The sequence below is a fragment of the Medicago sativa genome, chromosome 6, assembly GCF_051527215.1.
Source record: "Medicago sativa cultivar Bolivia chromosome 6, Bolivia_mono, whole genome shotgun sequence".
NCBI lineage: Eukaryota > Viridiplantae > Streptophyta > Magnoliopsida > Fabales > Fabaceae > Medicago > Medicago sativa.
In genome coordinates, this window is record NC_140754.1 from 8771642 (window position 1) to 8786240 (window position 14599).

The 14599-nt window shown below is 37.9% G+C and overlaps 1 pseudogene across 1 annotated transcript; it reads right to left on the reverse strand.

Annotated features, from left to right (window-relative positions):
- Positions 1 to 3301: 3301 nt before the first annotated feature.
- Positions 3302 to 5958, reverse strand: LOC146912568 (uncharacterized; annotated as a pseudogene). The gene is made up of 3 exons (XR_015016754.1): positions 4380 to 5958; positions 3873 to 4269; positions 3302 to 3798 (listed from the first exon to the last, which is right to left on the reverse strand). The product of XR_015016754.1 is annotated as an uncharacterized LOC146912568 (transcript).
- Between the last annotated feature and the right edge of the window lie 8641 nt (positions 5959 to 14599).

Consider the following 14599-nt stretch of genomic DNA (forward strand, 5'->3'; position numbering starts at 1 on the left):
GTAATTAAGAAGGGTTGATGAAGAAGCAAGCACTTGTATTTTCTGTTTTTATTTCTATAATTAAGTTTTTTTATTTTCTATCAAGAAATTAGATGTTGGTAATGGTAATGGTTGGTTAATTATGAATGAAATCAAGCTTGCTTCATATCTTTCTTCTTTTCTTTAATTAATTATTTCTGTATTTAGTTTAAAAGTTAAACATTTCAATTTCCAATGCATTGAATGTACACATTTCTATAAAATCTTACTATTTTAAACTTTTAAAGAGTGTCATAAAATTTTACTCGTTAGCATTTCCCTTATTCTTTTTCTAGGCACGTGATTCTGCAACATCTTTAAACTGTGCAATTAATTAATACGCATGATTGTTTGATTTCAAGATGCTTTGACGTGGTTGATGGATACATACAACTCAACAGTTGTATCTTGCAAGGTCACAATGAGTAGATTTGGGATCCAGTATTATAAACAATGAGGAGGTACAGATCACGAGTATATCGTGTGTCTGTGATAAGTTGGCATCAAAATTGTTCTGATCAGATGGCAGAGAAAGAGTGTACATGATAGGAAGCATAGTCCCACGTAATTCAGATCAGTTTCTCTTTGGCATTTTTTTTTCCTTCTCTTGTTTCTGCTTTTCTTCCCCGTATTACATCATTGCAAACTAGTTAAACTAGTTTTTCAAATTTCCCTATTTGTTTTTGATCTTCTTCTTAGAATCTTTGCTTTTAGTGGAAATCCATGATGACAATGGATTACATTCTTCTTCTATAAATACACTATTAACATGTAATATACACATATGTATAACTCTACATTCAAAACTTAAACAGAAGAAATTCAATCATGACAGCAAGTAATGATCCAACGGTGACTGAGTTGGAAGCAAAGATTCAAATTTTGGATGCTAATAAGAGGGTTGGTAAGGAAGAGTCAGGGTCGGCCCAAGGGGGATGCCACTAAAGCAACCCGAGTTTTTTAAGCCCCGTATTAGGCCTCATATTTTTGTCTTAGAAAATATTTTCGTACGTCAAATTTTGTAAACATGTTCAAGCTCAAGTGGTATGTAAATGAAGAGTCATAGTTCATGTTGCAAGTTGATTTTAATGCTAGCTATTTTATTGGTTATTTGAACCTTAAATTATTTTTGCCTTCATATTCCTATCAATCTAATTCGATGTCGGTTGTTTTAAATATATTAAGACAAGTAATGCGTAATCAAAGTTTGTAAAAGTAAAAAATTAATTTATATTTGTATCTTCAATATTATTTTGTTATTTTAAGATCTCTAACAATTGATATATAATGTCTATATTAAATATTATTTTCAACCCGCTCGCACGCACGCACGCGCGCGTGCATAACACACACATTAAAAAGGTCACACACTAACAAAGTTGATTATAGCGAAAGAGATGTAATCTTACAATGTGACAAACCAAAATTTGATTTATAGCTAACAAAATACTCATATTTAATTAGTGTCTGACACACATAATCTAAAATTACTTTCCATTGAGGGAACTTACGAAATTTTTTCTTAATTTTGTCTTATTCTAAACACACTTTTTTTTTGAAGGATTATTCTAAACACACTTAAAAGGCCTCTATTCAAATTTCGCTTTAGGCCTAAAAATATATTTGACCGGCCATGCATAAAACACAAAACTACACTAAAATCACTATGACTTTTCCACCAAGTCAATAAATCCCAATCCGGTGCGATATACACCACATTAAACTAGGAACAAGAAGTCCTCGTGAGCTTAACTCAGTTGGTTGGGACAATGCATAATATATGCGGTCTGGGGTTCAAACCCCGACCACCACAAAAAAAAAACTAGGAACAAGAAATTCAAACACCGTCCTTCAAAAAAAGAAATTCAAACACCGAGTGGTAAGGAATTTAAACAATTTAAGTAAGTGATAAAGAGGTTCAAACACATATTTCTAATAAAAGGATGATTTTTGGGGCAAATAACACATTCCTACCTTTGTACAAGATTTGTTCAAATCATGCAATTTAAATCATGCAATATCAAATTTTCAACTCAGGAAAACAAAGGTCCTCATCATGAATCATTTAATTTCTCTACTTTCAAAGATAGACCACTCCATGCCCTCCCAAATTCCTCTCAAAATTCAAAATAATGCAGCCATGGACAGGTCTACAAAAGAAAACATCTCTTCTGTTAACATTAACTATATATTAAGCCAAATTTTCATGGCTATGAGGCAATCGCGTAACACATGCATCTCTGCAATCCTTATTACCCAAGTGCATATGACATTCTCGGCATATGCAATTGCCACACTTGCGAACCTTCTGCCAACCTGAAATTTGACAGTAAGCAAGATACTAGACTGATAGACAAACTTCCTAATTCAGCATCAGACCAAACACGCACACATTCATATCTTATCCACCGCAGAATGAAGAATAGATGTTCATATCGATCTATTATGCGCTTTTGCATTTGGCTTTGATTAGACCTCATACAATAGCTGTCCTAACTCTACAGAATCTTTTCTTTATTTTCCTATAAAAAAATGACAAACACTACTATTTGGATTCTGGTTACAAGTTGGATTCCGGATACAAGAATCCAAATTCACTATCATTTTGTTCAAAATACAAGAGTTTAAAGAAAGATAAAAATTTAAACAAAACAGAACCAGGATGCAGGGGAAAAAAGAAACAATGACTTAAATATATAAATGTACTAAACAGATTAAGCTATTTATCCTCGTGAGCTTAACTCAGTTGGTATGGACAATGCATAAAAATATGCAAGGTCCGGGGTTCAAACCCCGGCCACCACCAAAACAGATTAAGCTGTTTATAATACAATACAGATTAAGCTGTTTATAATACAATGAATGCATAAAACTTCATCCAAGTAAATGAAAGAAAGTATATTTCAGTAAATCCAATAGGGTTTATGAAAAATAAACATGAATTAGACCAAAACAAATCTCGAATATTAACATACCAACACCATCTATCCCAGCTAGTTTTGGCAAGAACAACTGCCTGATGTGGTTGTCAGCTGCATTCTCAGTTTTCAGTGTCTTGCACTTGAATGAAACCGTGATTCTTTTCTTCCCATGTTTTTGTTCAACCATACATGTGATTAACTTATCCCGACTATTCAAAGGTGAATGCAAGTAATAAAATGAACATGTCATCAAAATGAAGATTATACCAGGATAGCAAAATCCTACAAAATTCACAATAACCATATATACATGCTTATCAATTCATATATAATCATATAACATAACATAAATAAGAAAATCATTTCAGACAATACACTAAACTTAATTCAAAATCCATAGGAAAGTCATACACAACAGGTAAGTCACAAATTAACAACTTAAGCTATAGTATTAAGTTTTTAACAAGTGGTATGATGTAAACACCCAAAACAAGGAGTCAAATTCTAGATCTTTAATCTAGAATGCTTTCAAAATAAAAACATAATCTTCCATTTAATTTTCATCTCCATCTTCATCTTCATCTTCATCTTCATCTCCATCTCCATCGTCATCTCCGTCTTCATCTTCATCTTCATCTCCATTAGCATTTTCATCATGCAAATCAGCAATTCCCACATCAGCTAGACATTGCAGACATGGTACATCCAAATCCGAGTCGTCCACATTTAAACCTTCAACGTCTCCATTATTATCAATATTTAACTCAGCTGACGTTCTCTTCTTTTCAGCCAATTTTGAATTAGCCATGACAAAAAGAACATCACGATCAGTTCTGTACGTCATACTCTTAGAGTGGACCTAAACAAATACAAATAAGATTAGACAGCAGTAGGTATTTTACAATTCATATTTAATAGTTTTTATCATCTTACCATCTCGAACGCATCCTGAAGAGGGAAACCACCATAACAACTACATGTCAAGCTTAATATACGAATTGCAAATTTTTGAAGTTCTGGTTGTCCATCTACTAACGATGCCCACCAAATTGGTGGAATCTCCTTATCAGCTGTAATTACGGCTATTGGATGACCGAATTGATTAGCCTGTTTATCAAAATCATCAAGTTGAATTTCAATCTTAGATCTTTCTTCGTGATCGGTCACCATCCTTGTTATACAATGTTGTAGACCACGTTTAACTTTAACATCATCTCTAAATCCAGGAGTGTAGTGATATTGAGGGTTAAGAAAATAGCCTGCAGCATGCAAAGGGCTATGGAATTGTTTGTCCCATCTTTCATCAATGATTTCCTGTAGATGCATAAAACTAAAAAAAAGTAGAAAAAATAGAATTACTTTTCGCTTTTCAAACCAAGACTACAGAACAAATGTTCGATTTAAAAAAAAATGATACTTGATCCTGCCGAACATATTTACCTTTCTCTTTCTATGGCACTTTTGGAAAGACTCCTCCGTATCTTAACTTTAGCTCTCTCTCCATATCCTCATAAATGAAACCCATCATTGGGATCACGGTTGAGTTGACCATAAGAAGAAAATTCAGCAGAGGTTTTACACCTTTATAACAAATCATAACATATTTCCAAAACTCCTTGTCCAAAATCATATCCTCTGCCCATTTCCTAGAGCTCGGCTCTGCAAACTCGTCAGATGTGGACTTCCATTCTTCGGATGTGAACATTCTTACCAAAGCTCCTTTGTTCTCGTGAATACAACATAAAGTAAAGTATGATGTTTCACATTGATACATGCCCACTTTTAAAATATCTTTTCCTTTTGTGAAGTGCCGCATTAGAGACTTGACCGAAGGCCTTATATAAATAAAGGCTATAAGATCTTGACACTTCTTAGTTATCTCTGAGTGAATAGGTATATTCTCCTCACAGTCTGCCAATATCATCTGAATGCAATTTGCTGCACAAGGGGTCCAATACAGCCGAGTCCTTTTCTCCATCAACATCTCACCAACAGCTCTGCAGTATGGTGTATTGTCCGTCACAATTTGGACAACATTTTCTTCTCCAACCTCTTCAACAATTTTGTCTATAATCCTAAAGAGTCTGTCAGGCGATTCCAACATATCAGTTGCATCAATAGACTTCAAAAAAACCGTTCCCTTTGGACTGTTCACTAACAAGTTTACTATGGTCCTACTCTCTGCGTCAACCGATCCATCAACCATTATGGTGCAACCTGTTACCTTCCACATAGCTCTATGTTCATCCAAAACTTCATTTGTCAACTTAACTTCATCCGTCAAATATTTCCCCCTAATCTCCTCATAAGACGGTGGCTTAAATCCTCCGCCTTGTCTTGAAACCAAATCAAACATAGTTTTAAATTCATCACTCTGTGCCGCTGCAAACGGTATGGCATTGTTGTAGAAAAACCTTGCAATCGCTTGACATGCTTCCTCTCTTGAAGTCTTTTCATTCTTTTCATCAACAACAGAGGCTTCTGAGCCAACTCTCCTTCTCTTGAAACCATCTTTAGAGCTTCCAACAATCACTTCATCATTACCACTTGTTTTTTCGCCAACTCCAACACACCCTTCTTCATTAATCTCTTGCAAATTGGTATGAATCTCCAACATTTCCTTCTTCAGCTCATCACTCACACCCTCACAAGCTTTAAAATTTTCAATTCCAGTTAAGTGACATACAAATCGGTAAAACCCGCCGGTTACTACATTGTCACAGTATTTACAATAAACTATATCTTGTTCATATAGTTTAGGCTTAAACGCACTATTCATCCCCTACGTTTGCAAAAGTAGCGATTTTGACCCCCTTTTAAAAAAAAATGGCAAAAGTGACCCTCCATGTTAAGGGAAATATGCTCTTTTGACCCCTTATCTTTACAAAAAGTTGCGATTATGGCCCTCTTTTTTGGGACACGTGGCGTTTTCTCGGCAATTTTGGGACGAAAGGGGCCAAAATTGTTTTTTTTTTTGTTAGAGGGCCAAAATCGCAACTTTTTAAAAGTTAAAGTGTAAAAAGTGTGTTTAAGCCTATAGTTTAAGATCAAGTGAAATGCAATGCTTCAAAATAACATCAACAACATTGTTGGGTGTGATCTTTTTAGGCATTGTGTGGGCATTTATAAAGTCTGAAACAGAAAGACACAGAGAATCAATCAAGAAACTCATGAATTAGGTTTAGAGTTTCAATTTTGACCCAAAAAAAATATTTTTGCAAATTGGGTCAAAAAAAATACCCATTTTCTGTTTGATCTCAAATTTCAGGATCTTACATTAAAAAAGAACGAAAATGAAAATGGGTCACTGAAAAAGCAAATTTAAGCAGAAAAAGTAGGAATTTTTAACATTACAATAAAGATAGGATAATAAATAAATGATTAAGTAAAAAACATACCCATGTTTGTGTTGTGTGTTTGATAAGTGTTTAAAAGTGATATATTTCGCATAGGAGTTTAGTCGTTTTAGTGACTTGTTTTGCAAGATTCTCTATGGAAAACTCCAAATATTGTGTTAATATGTCATTTATGCTTTTGAGCCTTAGTCTACCCTTTTTGTGCAGGAAATTACAAGCAAGGAGCAAGAAATGTCAAAGTTCATGAAGCTACGCCATTAGCGTGTCCTACGCTATTGGCGTGATGAAGAAATACCCAAGGCCAGAGGGATACGCCATTAGCGCACCTGGGGCGTGGATCTGGAGCTCTCTTGAAGAGTACGCTAATAGCGTATTCTGCGCTATTAGCGTACAATGTCCAGAGAGCTACGCTATATGCGTACCTGGAGCGTGGAAGCAGAAGCTGGGTTTGAAGAGCTACGCTATTAGCGTATTTCACGCTATTAGCGTAAATGCTCCAGAGAGCCACGCTATTAGCGTGGCTGGAGCGTAGCAGCAGGGCAAGAACAACGTGGCAGGCTCCCATTGGCCAAATTATAGGCCGCCTTACCACGCTATTAGCGTGAGATGCGCTATTAGCGCAGGTGCAAAAACACAGGCCATTTAAATAGCATTTTTACCTCTCTTTTAGGTATTCACTATTCCATTAAAACATTTGACACATTTCTAGAGAGAGGTTAGAGCTATTTCATAGAGAGAAACACAAAGCAAGTGATTAAGGAGTAGATTCAACCCTAGATTCATTGAGACATCAAGGATCTTGGCATGGAATCTTCATCTTTCCTTCATTCCTTGCATTAGTTTACATGTCTATATGTAACTAACCTTCTTTGTAGTATTGAGGTAACTATCAAGCTATTATGTAATCTTTTGATCTTTTAATATATAAGGTTCTAGCTTAATGATTCAATATTGTTGTTATTCTTGCTTTTAATGCTTTCAAAGAGATTCAAGATGATTTGGACACAAACCCTTGAATCTAGACCTAGAATAACAATCTATCTTATGTTATATCATTCTTGACAAGTTTGTAAACCTTTGATAATTACTTTTAATCAAGCTTTTAATGCTTTCGGATACTTAATCAGGCTGGACACGGTCGATTAAGTCATCCGATCGACTTTGTTATCGTTTAAGGAATTTGGACACGAATGTTTAAACGATAACCTAGAAATAACGATGTCACTTTGGACACGAAGGATATTGTAGAAATGATTGTAATAATATTGGTTATAAAGCTAGAGTCTGTTAATCGATCGAGAGATTGCTGCTGTTATGCTTGCTCGTTATCTTATACCGCAAGCGAAATAGTTCGATCCCCTCTCGTTTTTACTTAAATGTCAAATATGGATATAGTGTTACAAACAAACAATTTATATCCAAACCCTTAATGTGAACGATTGTGTAAATGCTTATGATTAACGTAACTCCCTGTGGAAACGATCCTATATATACTCACGTGTACATAGTTATATGACGTGTAGGAAAAATCTTACATCAAAATGGCGCCGTTGCCGGGGAGTAACGGAAATTTTTATCATAAGTATTGAAACAATTTTGTCATGTTAAGTCAATTTTGCACAAAATTCTTTCATGCATATACTTATACACTTATGTCATTCATTATTTTTTATGCTAACCACCTGGTATAGTCTTGGTGAACTTTGTTTATGCGAGGTACCGTTGATAAGGAAGACCTACAATTTGATCCTGAAATTGAGAAAACTGCTAGGTTACTTAGAAAGCAAGCAAAGGAAGCTAGGAGATTAGCCAGGCTGGCTCAGCCGGAATCTTTACTTTTTATTCCTTCTCCGTCAGGTTCGGTGCATACTATATCACTAGGTGATTCTTCATCACATTCTTCTGCACATTCATCTCCGAGGAGTGATCCAGAAGTAGTCATGGCTAATGAAGATGAGAATGCTCTACCTATGTGGGTTAGTCCGAGGAGGCTAGCTAATCTTGGCAACCGTAATGCCAAATCTTTTGAGCTTAAGTCTGGGTTGATAAACTTGATAACTCATAACCAGTTTACCGGTATGGATCATGAGGATCCATATAGACATCTTACCAACTTCTATGTTACCGCCGGTACACTTGGTATGAAAGAAGATGAGGAAGAGGGTGTGTTTGTGCAATTGTTCCCTCATTCTTTGATCGGGAAGGCTAAGGAGTGGTATCTTGATCAACCAACTTCTTTGATGGAAAATTGGGGTGAGCTAGAGAAAGCATTTCAAGAACGGTTCTTTCCGGAGGATAGGCATCTTGAGGCTAAAACTTCAATTACAACTTTTGCTCAAGGCCAAAGTGAGACTCTTTGTGAAGCTTGGGAGCGCTATAAATCATTGCTAAGGAATTGTCCAAAGCATGGTTTTGATAGCCAAATGCAACTATATCTTTTTCGTCAAGGGCTTCAAGACATGTCCAAGACGATGCTAGATGCAAGTGCTGGAGGTTCTATTGCTTTGAAAAACCCAGCTGAAGCTGTCAGAATCATTAACCAAATGGCGCTCAACACAAGAAAATCTTCTCACAATCGGAATCCTAATCAAAGGAAAGCCGGTATTCTTGAGCTTGAAGCAAATGATGCGGTCTTAGCTCAAAATAAGCTTCTCACTCAACAATTAGAAGCTATGCAAAAGGAGATGAAAGCTATGCCTAAACAAATTCTTGAATCTCTCAAGCAAGAAGGAGGAACCGCTCAAGTCTATACTTGTGGACTATGTACGGGGGATCATCCCACCGGCTATTGTCCCAAGCCCGGTTCTTTTGAAGGGGAAGAGGTCAACTATGTGGGAAACCAACAAAGGCCTAACCAATCACAACAAGCCGGAACCTCACAACAAAATCCGGGTACTTCCAACTTCCAAGGAAGGTATCCGGCCAACCAGAACCAACAAAGACCTTGGAGAACACCGTACAATAATAACTATCAATATCCACCATCAAACTACTACCAACAACCTTACCAACAACCATTCAATAATCAATACCAAAATCCACCACCAAATAACCCCCAACAACCAAATAATTCCCAAAGCACCGAGGAGGTCTTGAAACAATTCATGCAAGTGTCCATGGCTAACCAGAAAAACACCGACGCGTCCATCAAAGGCCTTGAAACGCAAGTTGGTCAGTTAGCTCAACAAATGGCTCAAGGTCCTCCGCAAGGTGGAGCTTTCACCGCTAACACTCAACCAAATCCTAAGGAGCACAACAAGGCATAGCAGTCAAAAGCTATAGCTACAAGAAGTGGGAGAGTAGTAGGTATAGGGGTAGGTGATGATATTGTTGTTGAGGAAAAGGATGATGAGGTTGTCAATAAAGAGGAGTTCGAGGAGGATAGTGTAGAGATAGAGGAGGAAGTGTATATAAAGAATAAAGAAGCATTAGTTGAAAAAGAAAAAAATCAAAAAAGAGATCTAGAGTTACAAGAGGAGATGGAGAGGAAGAATAAAGATGTGGGGAGAGATAAAGGGAAGAAACAAGTAGTTGAGAAGCAAGAGGTGGCTCAACGCTTACCATACCCACATGCTCCATCGAAGAAAGACAAAGAGCGGCAATACGCAAGGTTTCTTGAACTCTTCAAGAAGTTGCAAATTGATATACCATTCTCGGAAGCCTTGGAGCAAATGCCGGTCTATGCAAAGTTCATGAAAGATATCCTTTCCAAGAAAAGAAGAATCAACGATGAAGAGACGATCCAAATCGATGCCAATTGTAGTGCTATTATTCAAAGAACATTGCCAAAGAAAGAGCAAGATCCGGGAAGAGTCACTCTACCGGTAGCTATTGGCACAACACATGTAGGTAAAGCACTACTTGATCTTGGATCAAGCATCAATCTCATGCCTTTGTCCGTTGCCAAAAGAGTTGGTGACCTTTGTATAAAGCGGACTAGGATGATGTTGCAATTGGCCGACAAATCCTTTGCAAAACCACTAGGTATGGCCGAAGATGTTCTTGTAAAAGTGGACAAATTTATTTTTCCGGCTGATTTTGTGGTTATGGATGTCGAAGAAGATGAGGATGTGCCTATCTTAATGGGAAGGAATTTCATGCAAACGGCTCGGATGATGATTGATCTTGATGATAATATCATGAAGGTCAAGGTAAATGATGAAGAGGTTACCTTCAACATCCGAGAAGCTTTGAAGTACTCGAAAGACAAGGGTGCATGTTTCAAAATGGATGCAACCGAAGAAGTCATCTTGACTACTCGGAAGCAAATGCACAATAGAACACCCCTTGAGAGTGCTTTGGTGGACGCACTCAATGCTATTGATGAAGACGAAGCAAGTGCCATTGAAGAGTGTTTGAAGGAGCTAGATTCCTTGAAGGAGGTTCTTCCTAATCAAGCCATACTTGAAGATTTGAAAGAAGAATCCAAGGAAGAAGCCAAAGTTGATGACACCAAGGTAGAATTAAAAGTTTTACCATCTAATTTGAAATTTGTTTTTCTTGAGAAAGATGGTACAAAACCGGTGATCATTAGTAGCTCCTTGTCCATCGATGAAGAAACAAAGTTGGTAGAGGTTCTCAAGGCCAACAAGGAAGCAATAGGGTGGAAGCTATCCGACTTGAAAGGGATAAGTCCATCTTATTGTATGCACAAGATCATGATGGAAGAAAACTTTAAACCGGTAGCACAACCGCAACGCCGCTTGAATCCAAACATGAAAGAGGTGGTGCGAAAGGAAGTAGTGAAGTTGCTTGAAGCCGGCATGATCTATCCTATCTCGGATAGTGCTTGGGTAAGCCCGGTTCAAGTAGTTCCCAAGAAAGGAGGAATGACGGTGATCACTAATGATAAAGATGAGTTGATCCCAACTAGAACCGTCACCGGATGGAGGATGTGTATAGATTATAGAAGACTCAATCAAGCAACAAGGAAGGATCACTTTCCCTTGCCCTTCATGGACCAAATGCTTGAAAGACTCTCCGGTCAATCCTTTTATTGCTTCCTAGATGGTTACTCCGGTTACAATCAAATCGCCATGAACCCAGATGATCACGAGAAGACGGCTTTCACTTGCCCCTTTGGTATTTTTGCTTATCGAAGAATGCCATTTGGCTTGTGTAATGCACCCGCAACTTTTCAACGGTGTGTTCAAGCAATCTTCTCCAAACTTATTGGAAAATGCATGGAGGTGTTCATGGATGATTTCTCAGTTTTCGGTTCGTCATTTGATACGTGTTTGAATAGCTTGGATACCGTGCTGAAGCGGTGTATTGAAACTAGCTTGGTGCTCAATTGGGAGAAATGTCACTTCATGGTTACCGAGGGTATTGTCCTTGGTCATAAGATTTCTGCTAAGGGTATTGAGGTAGACCAAGCAAAGGTCAATGTCATAGGAAAGCTTCCACCACCGGTGAATGTCAAAGGTGTTCGGAGTTTTCTTGGTCATGCCGGTTTCTACCGGAGATTCATCAAAGACTTCTCAAAGATTGCAAAGCCTATGAGCAACTTGCTCAACAAAGATAAGTCTTTTGTTTTTGATAATGAATGTCTTGATGCATTTGAATCTTTAAAAGAAAAGTTGACCACCGCACCAATAATCATTGCTCCTAATTGGGATTTAAATTTTGAATTAATGTGTGATGCAAGTGATTATGCTGTTGGTGCGGTCTTGGGTCAACGTAAGGATAAAATTTTTCATGCTATTCACTATGCAAGTAAGGTTTTAAATGAGGCACAAATCAATTATGCCACAACTGAAAAAGAGTTACTTGCAATAGTTTATGCAATGGAGAAATTTCGTTCTTACTTTGTAGGTTCCAAAATTGTTGTTTATACTGACCATGCAGCTATCAAGTATCTCCTTACTAAGTCCGACTCAAAGCCTAGACTCATCCGGTGGATGTTGTTGCTTCAAGAGTTTGACTTAGAGATCAAGGATAAGAAAGGCACGGAGAATCTTGTAGCTGATCACCTTTCAAGGTTGACAAACAATGAGGTAACCAAGAATGAACCGGAGGTTCGTGAAGAATTTCCAGATGAACGGTTGCTAGCAATCAATGTGAGACCGTGGTTTGCCGACATGGTGAACTACAAAGCAACCGGGTTCATTCCGGAAGATTTTGAATGGCAACAACGCAAGAAGTTCCTCCATGATGCTAACCACTTTGTGTGGGATGAGCCCTATTTGTTCAAAATTGGAGCGGACAATCTCTTGCGTAGGTGTGTGGATGATGAAGAGGCAAAGAAGATCCTATGGCAATGTCATAATTCGCCCTATGGAGGTCACTTCAACGGGGAGAGAACAGCCGCAAAGGTACTTCAATCCGGGTTCTATTGGCCAACTTTATTCAAAGATGCCAACTTACATTGCAAGCATTGTGATGAATGCCAAAGAACCGGATCAATGTCAAAAAGAAATGAGATGCCTCTACAACTCATCCTTGAAGTGGAAGTGTTCGATTGTTGGGGTATAGATTTTGTTGGCCCTTTCCCTTCATCATATTCAAATGAGTACATCTTGGTCGCTGTTGATTATGTGTCAAAGTGGGTGGAAGCCGTAGCATCGCCTAAAGCCGATAGCAAGACGGTGGTGAAGTTCCTAAAGAAGAATATTTTCACCCGGTTTGGTACACCAAGAGTGCTTATTAGTGATGGAGGATCACACTTTTGCAACGCACAACTTGCCAAGGCCCTAGATCATTATGGAGTCAAGCACAAAGTAGCATCACCGTATCATCCGCAAACGAATGGACAAGCCGAAGTTTCTAACCGGGAGGTCAAACGCATACTTGAGAAGACGGTCTCTACATCTCGGAAGGATTGGTCGGCTAAACTTGATGAAGCTTTGTGGGCATATAGGACTGCATACAAGTCTCCTATAGGCCTCACTCCTTTCCAAATGGTTTATGGCAAATCTTGTCATTTACCGGTCGAGCTCGAACATAAAGCCTTTTGGGCATTGAAGTTCCTAAACTTCGATCAAGAGAAAGCCGGTGAAAGAAGAAAAGTTCAAATGCATGAGCTTGAAGAATTGAGAAATCAAGCTTATGAATCTTCAAAGCTCTACAAAGAAAGGACCAAGAAGTATCATGACAAGAAGATCACTCTGAGACAATTCATGCCGGGACAAATGGTATTACTTTTCAATTCAAGACTGAGGTTGTTTCCGGGCAAATTGAAGTCTAAGTGGTCCGGACCTTTCATGGTTAAAGAGGTCAAACCATACGGAGCTGTGGAACTTGAGGACCCAGTCACCAAAGCCAACTGGATTGTTAATGGGCAAAGGCTTAAGCCCTACTTCGGTGGTGAAATTGATCGGTGTTTGACGACAATTTCACTAATCGAGCCATGATTTCTTCAAAATGCGTCAAGCTAAGGACGTAAAACAAGCTCTTGCTGGGAGGCACACCCAGTTTTGTAAGTATTTTTATGGTTATTGCATATAGTAGTAGTACATATACATTTACAGCAGAAATGAAAGACTTTGAAAAACTGATCCTGAAGCCTCACGCCAATAGCGAAATTTGCGCTATTAGCGTGAGAGCTCCAGAGAGCCACGCTATAAGCGTGAGTTTGGCGTGGGAGAAAAAAATTTTGTGGGCCCAGGGGATTAACTCCCCTTAACTTCCCACAACCCCTCTTTTTCCCCTTTTACGGTTTCATTTGTCCATTATCTCATAACCACACATAAAAACTTCTCTCCCATTCCCTAACCCTAGAAATCAAACCCACTTTTCATTTTGGTTCAAGCATCCATTTTTGCATCATTTCTTCTTGCATTTGTGTTGCTTCTCTCTGCATTAACAAGGTTTGATCTTCTCTTCCTATCTTTGTTCTTAAATTTGAAAAATCCATGTTTTTGACATGATTAGAGATGGTTAGGTTAGGGTTAGAGTTTTGATTTGTGAATAGAGATTGTTCTTCATTGATAATAGTTGGAAAAGGAACAATAATCATAACCCACATGCAACAAACATTCATCTTTTGATTTTGACCCATTTTGTAAATTTGAAAAATAAGGGTTTTGAATGATTTGTATGCCAATGATGTGATTTTGATTCCTTTTCATGATTCTATTGTGTTTTAGAGACATAGGATGAAACCTAGGGTTGAAATATGCTGGATTGTGCTGAGAAATTGCAGGAACAAAGATTTTGAAAATTTGAAAATTGCAGGTACGAAGAGCTACGCTAATAGCGAAAATTACGCTAATAGCGCAACTTTTCCAGAAAATTTCGCTATTAGCGTATTCTACGCTAATAGCGAAAGTTTCCCAGAAAAATTTCGCTATTAGCGTGGCAGGC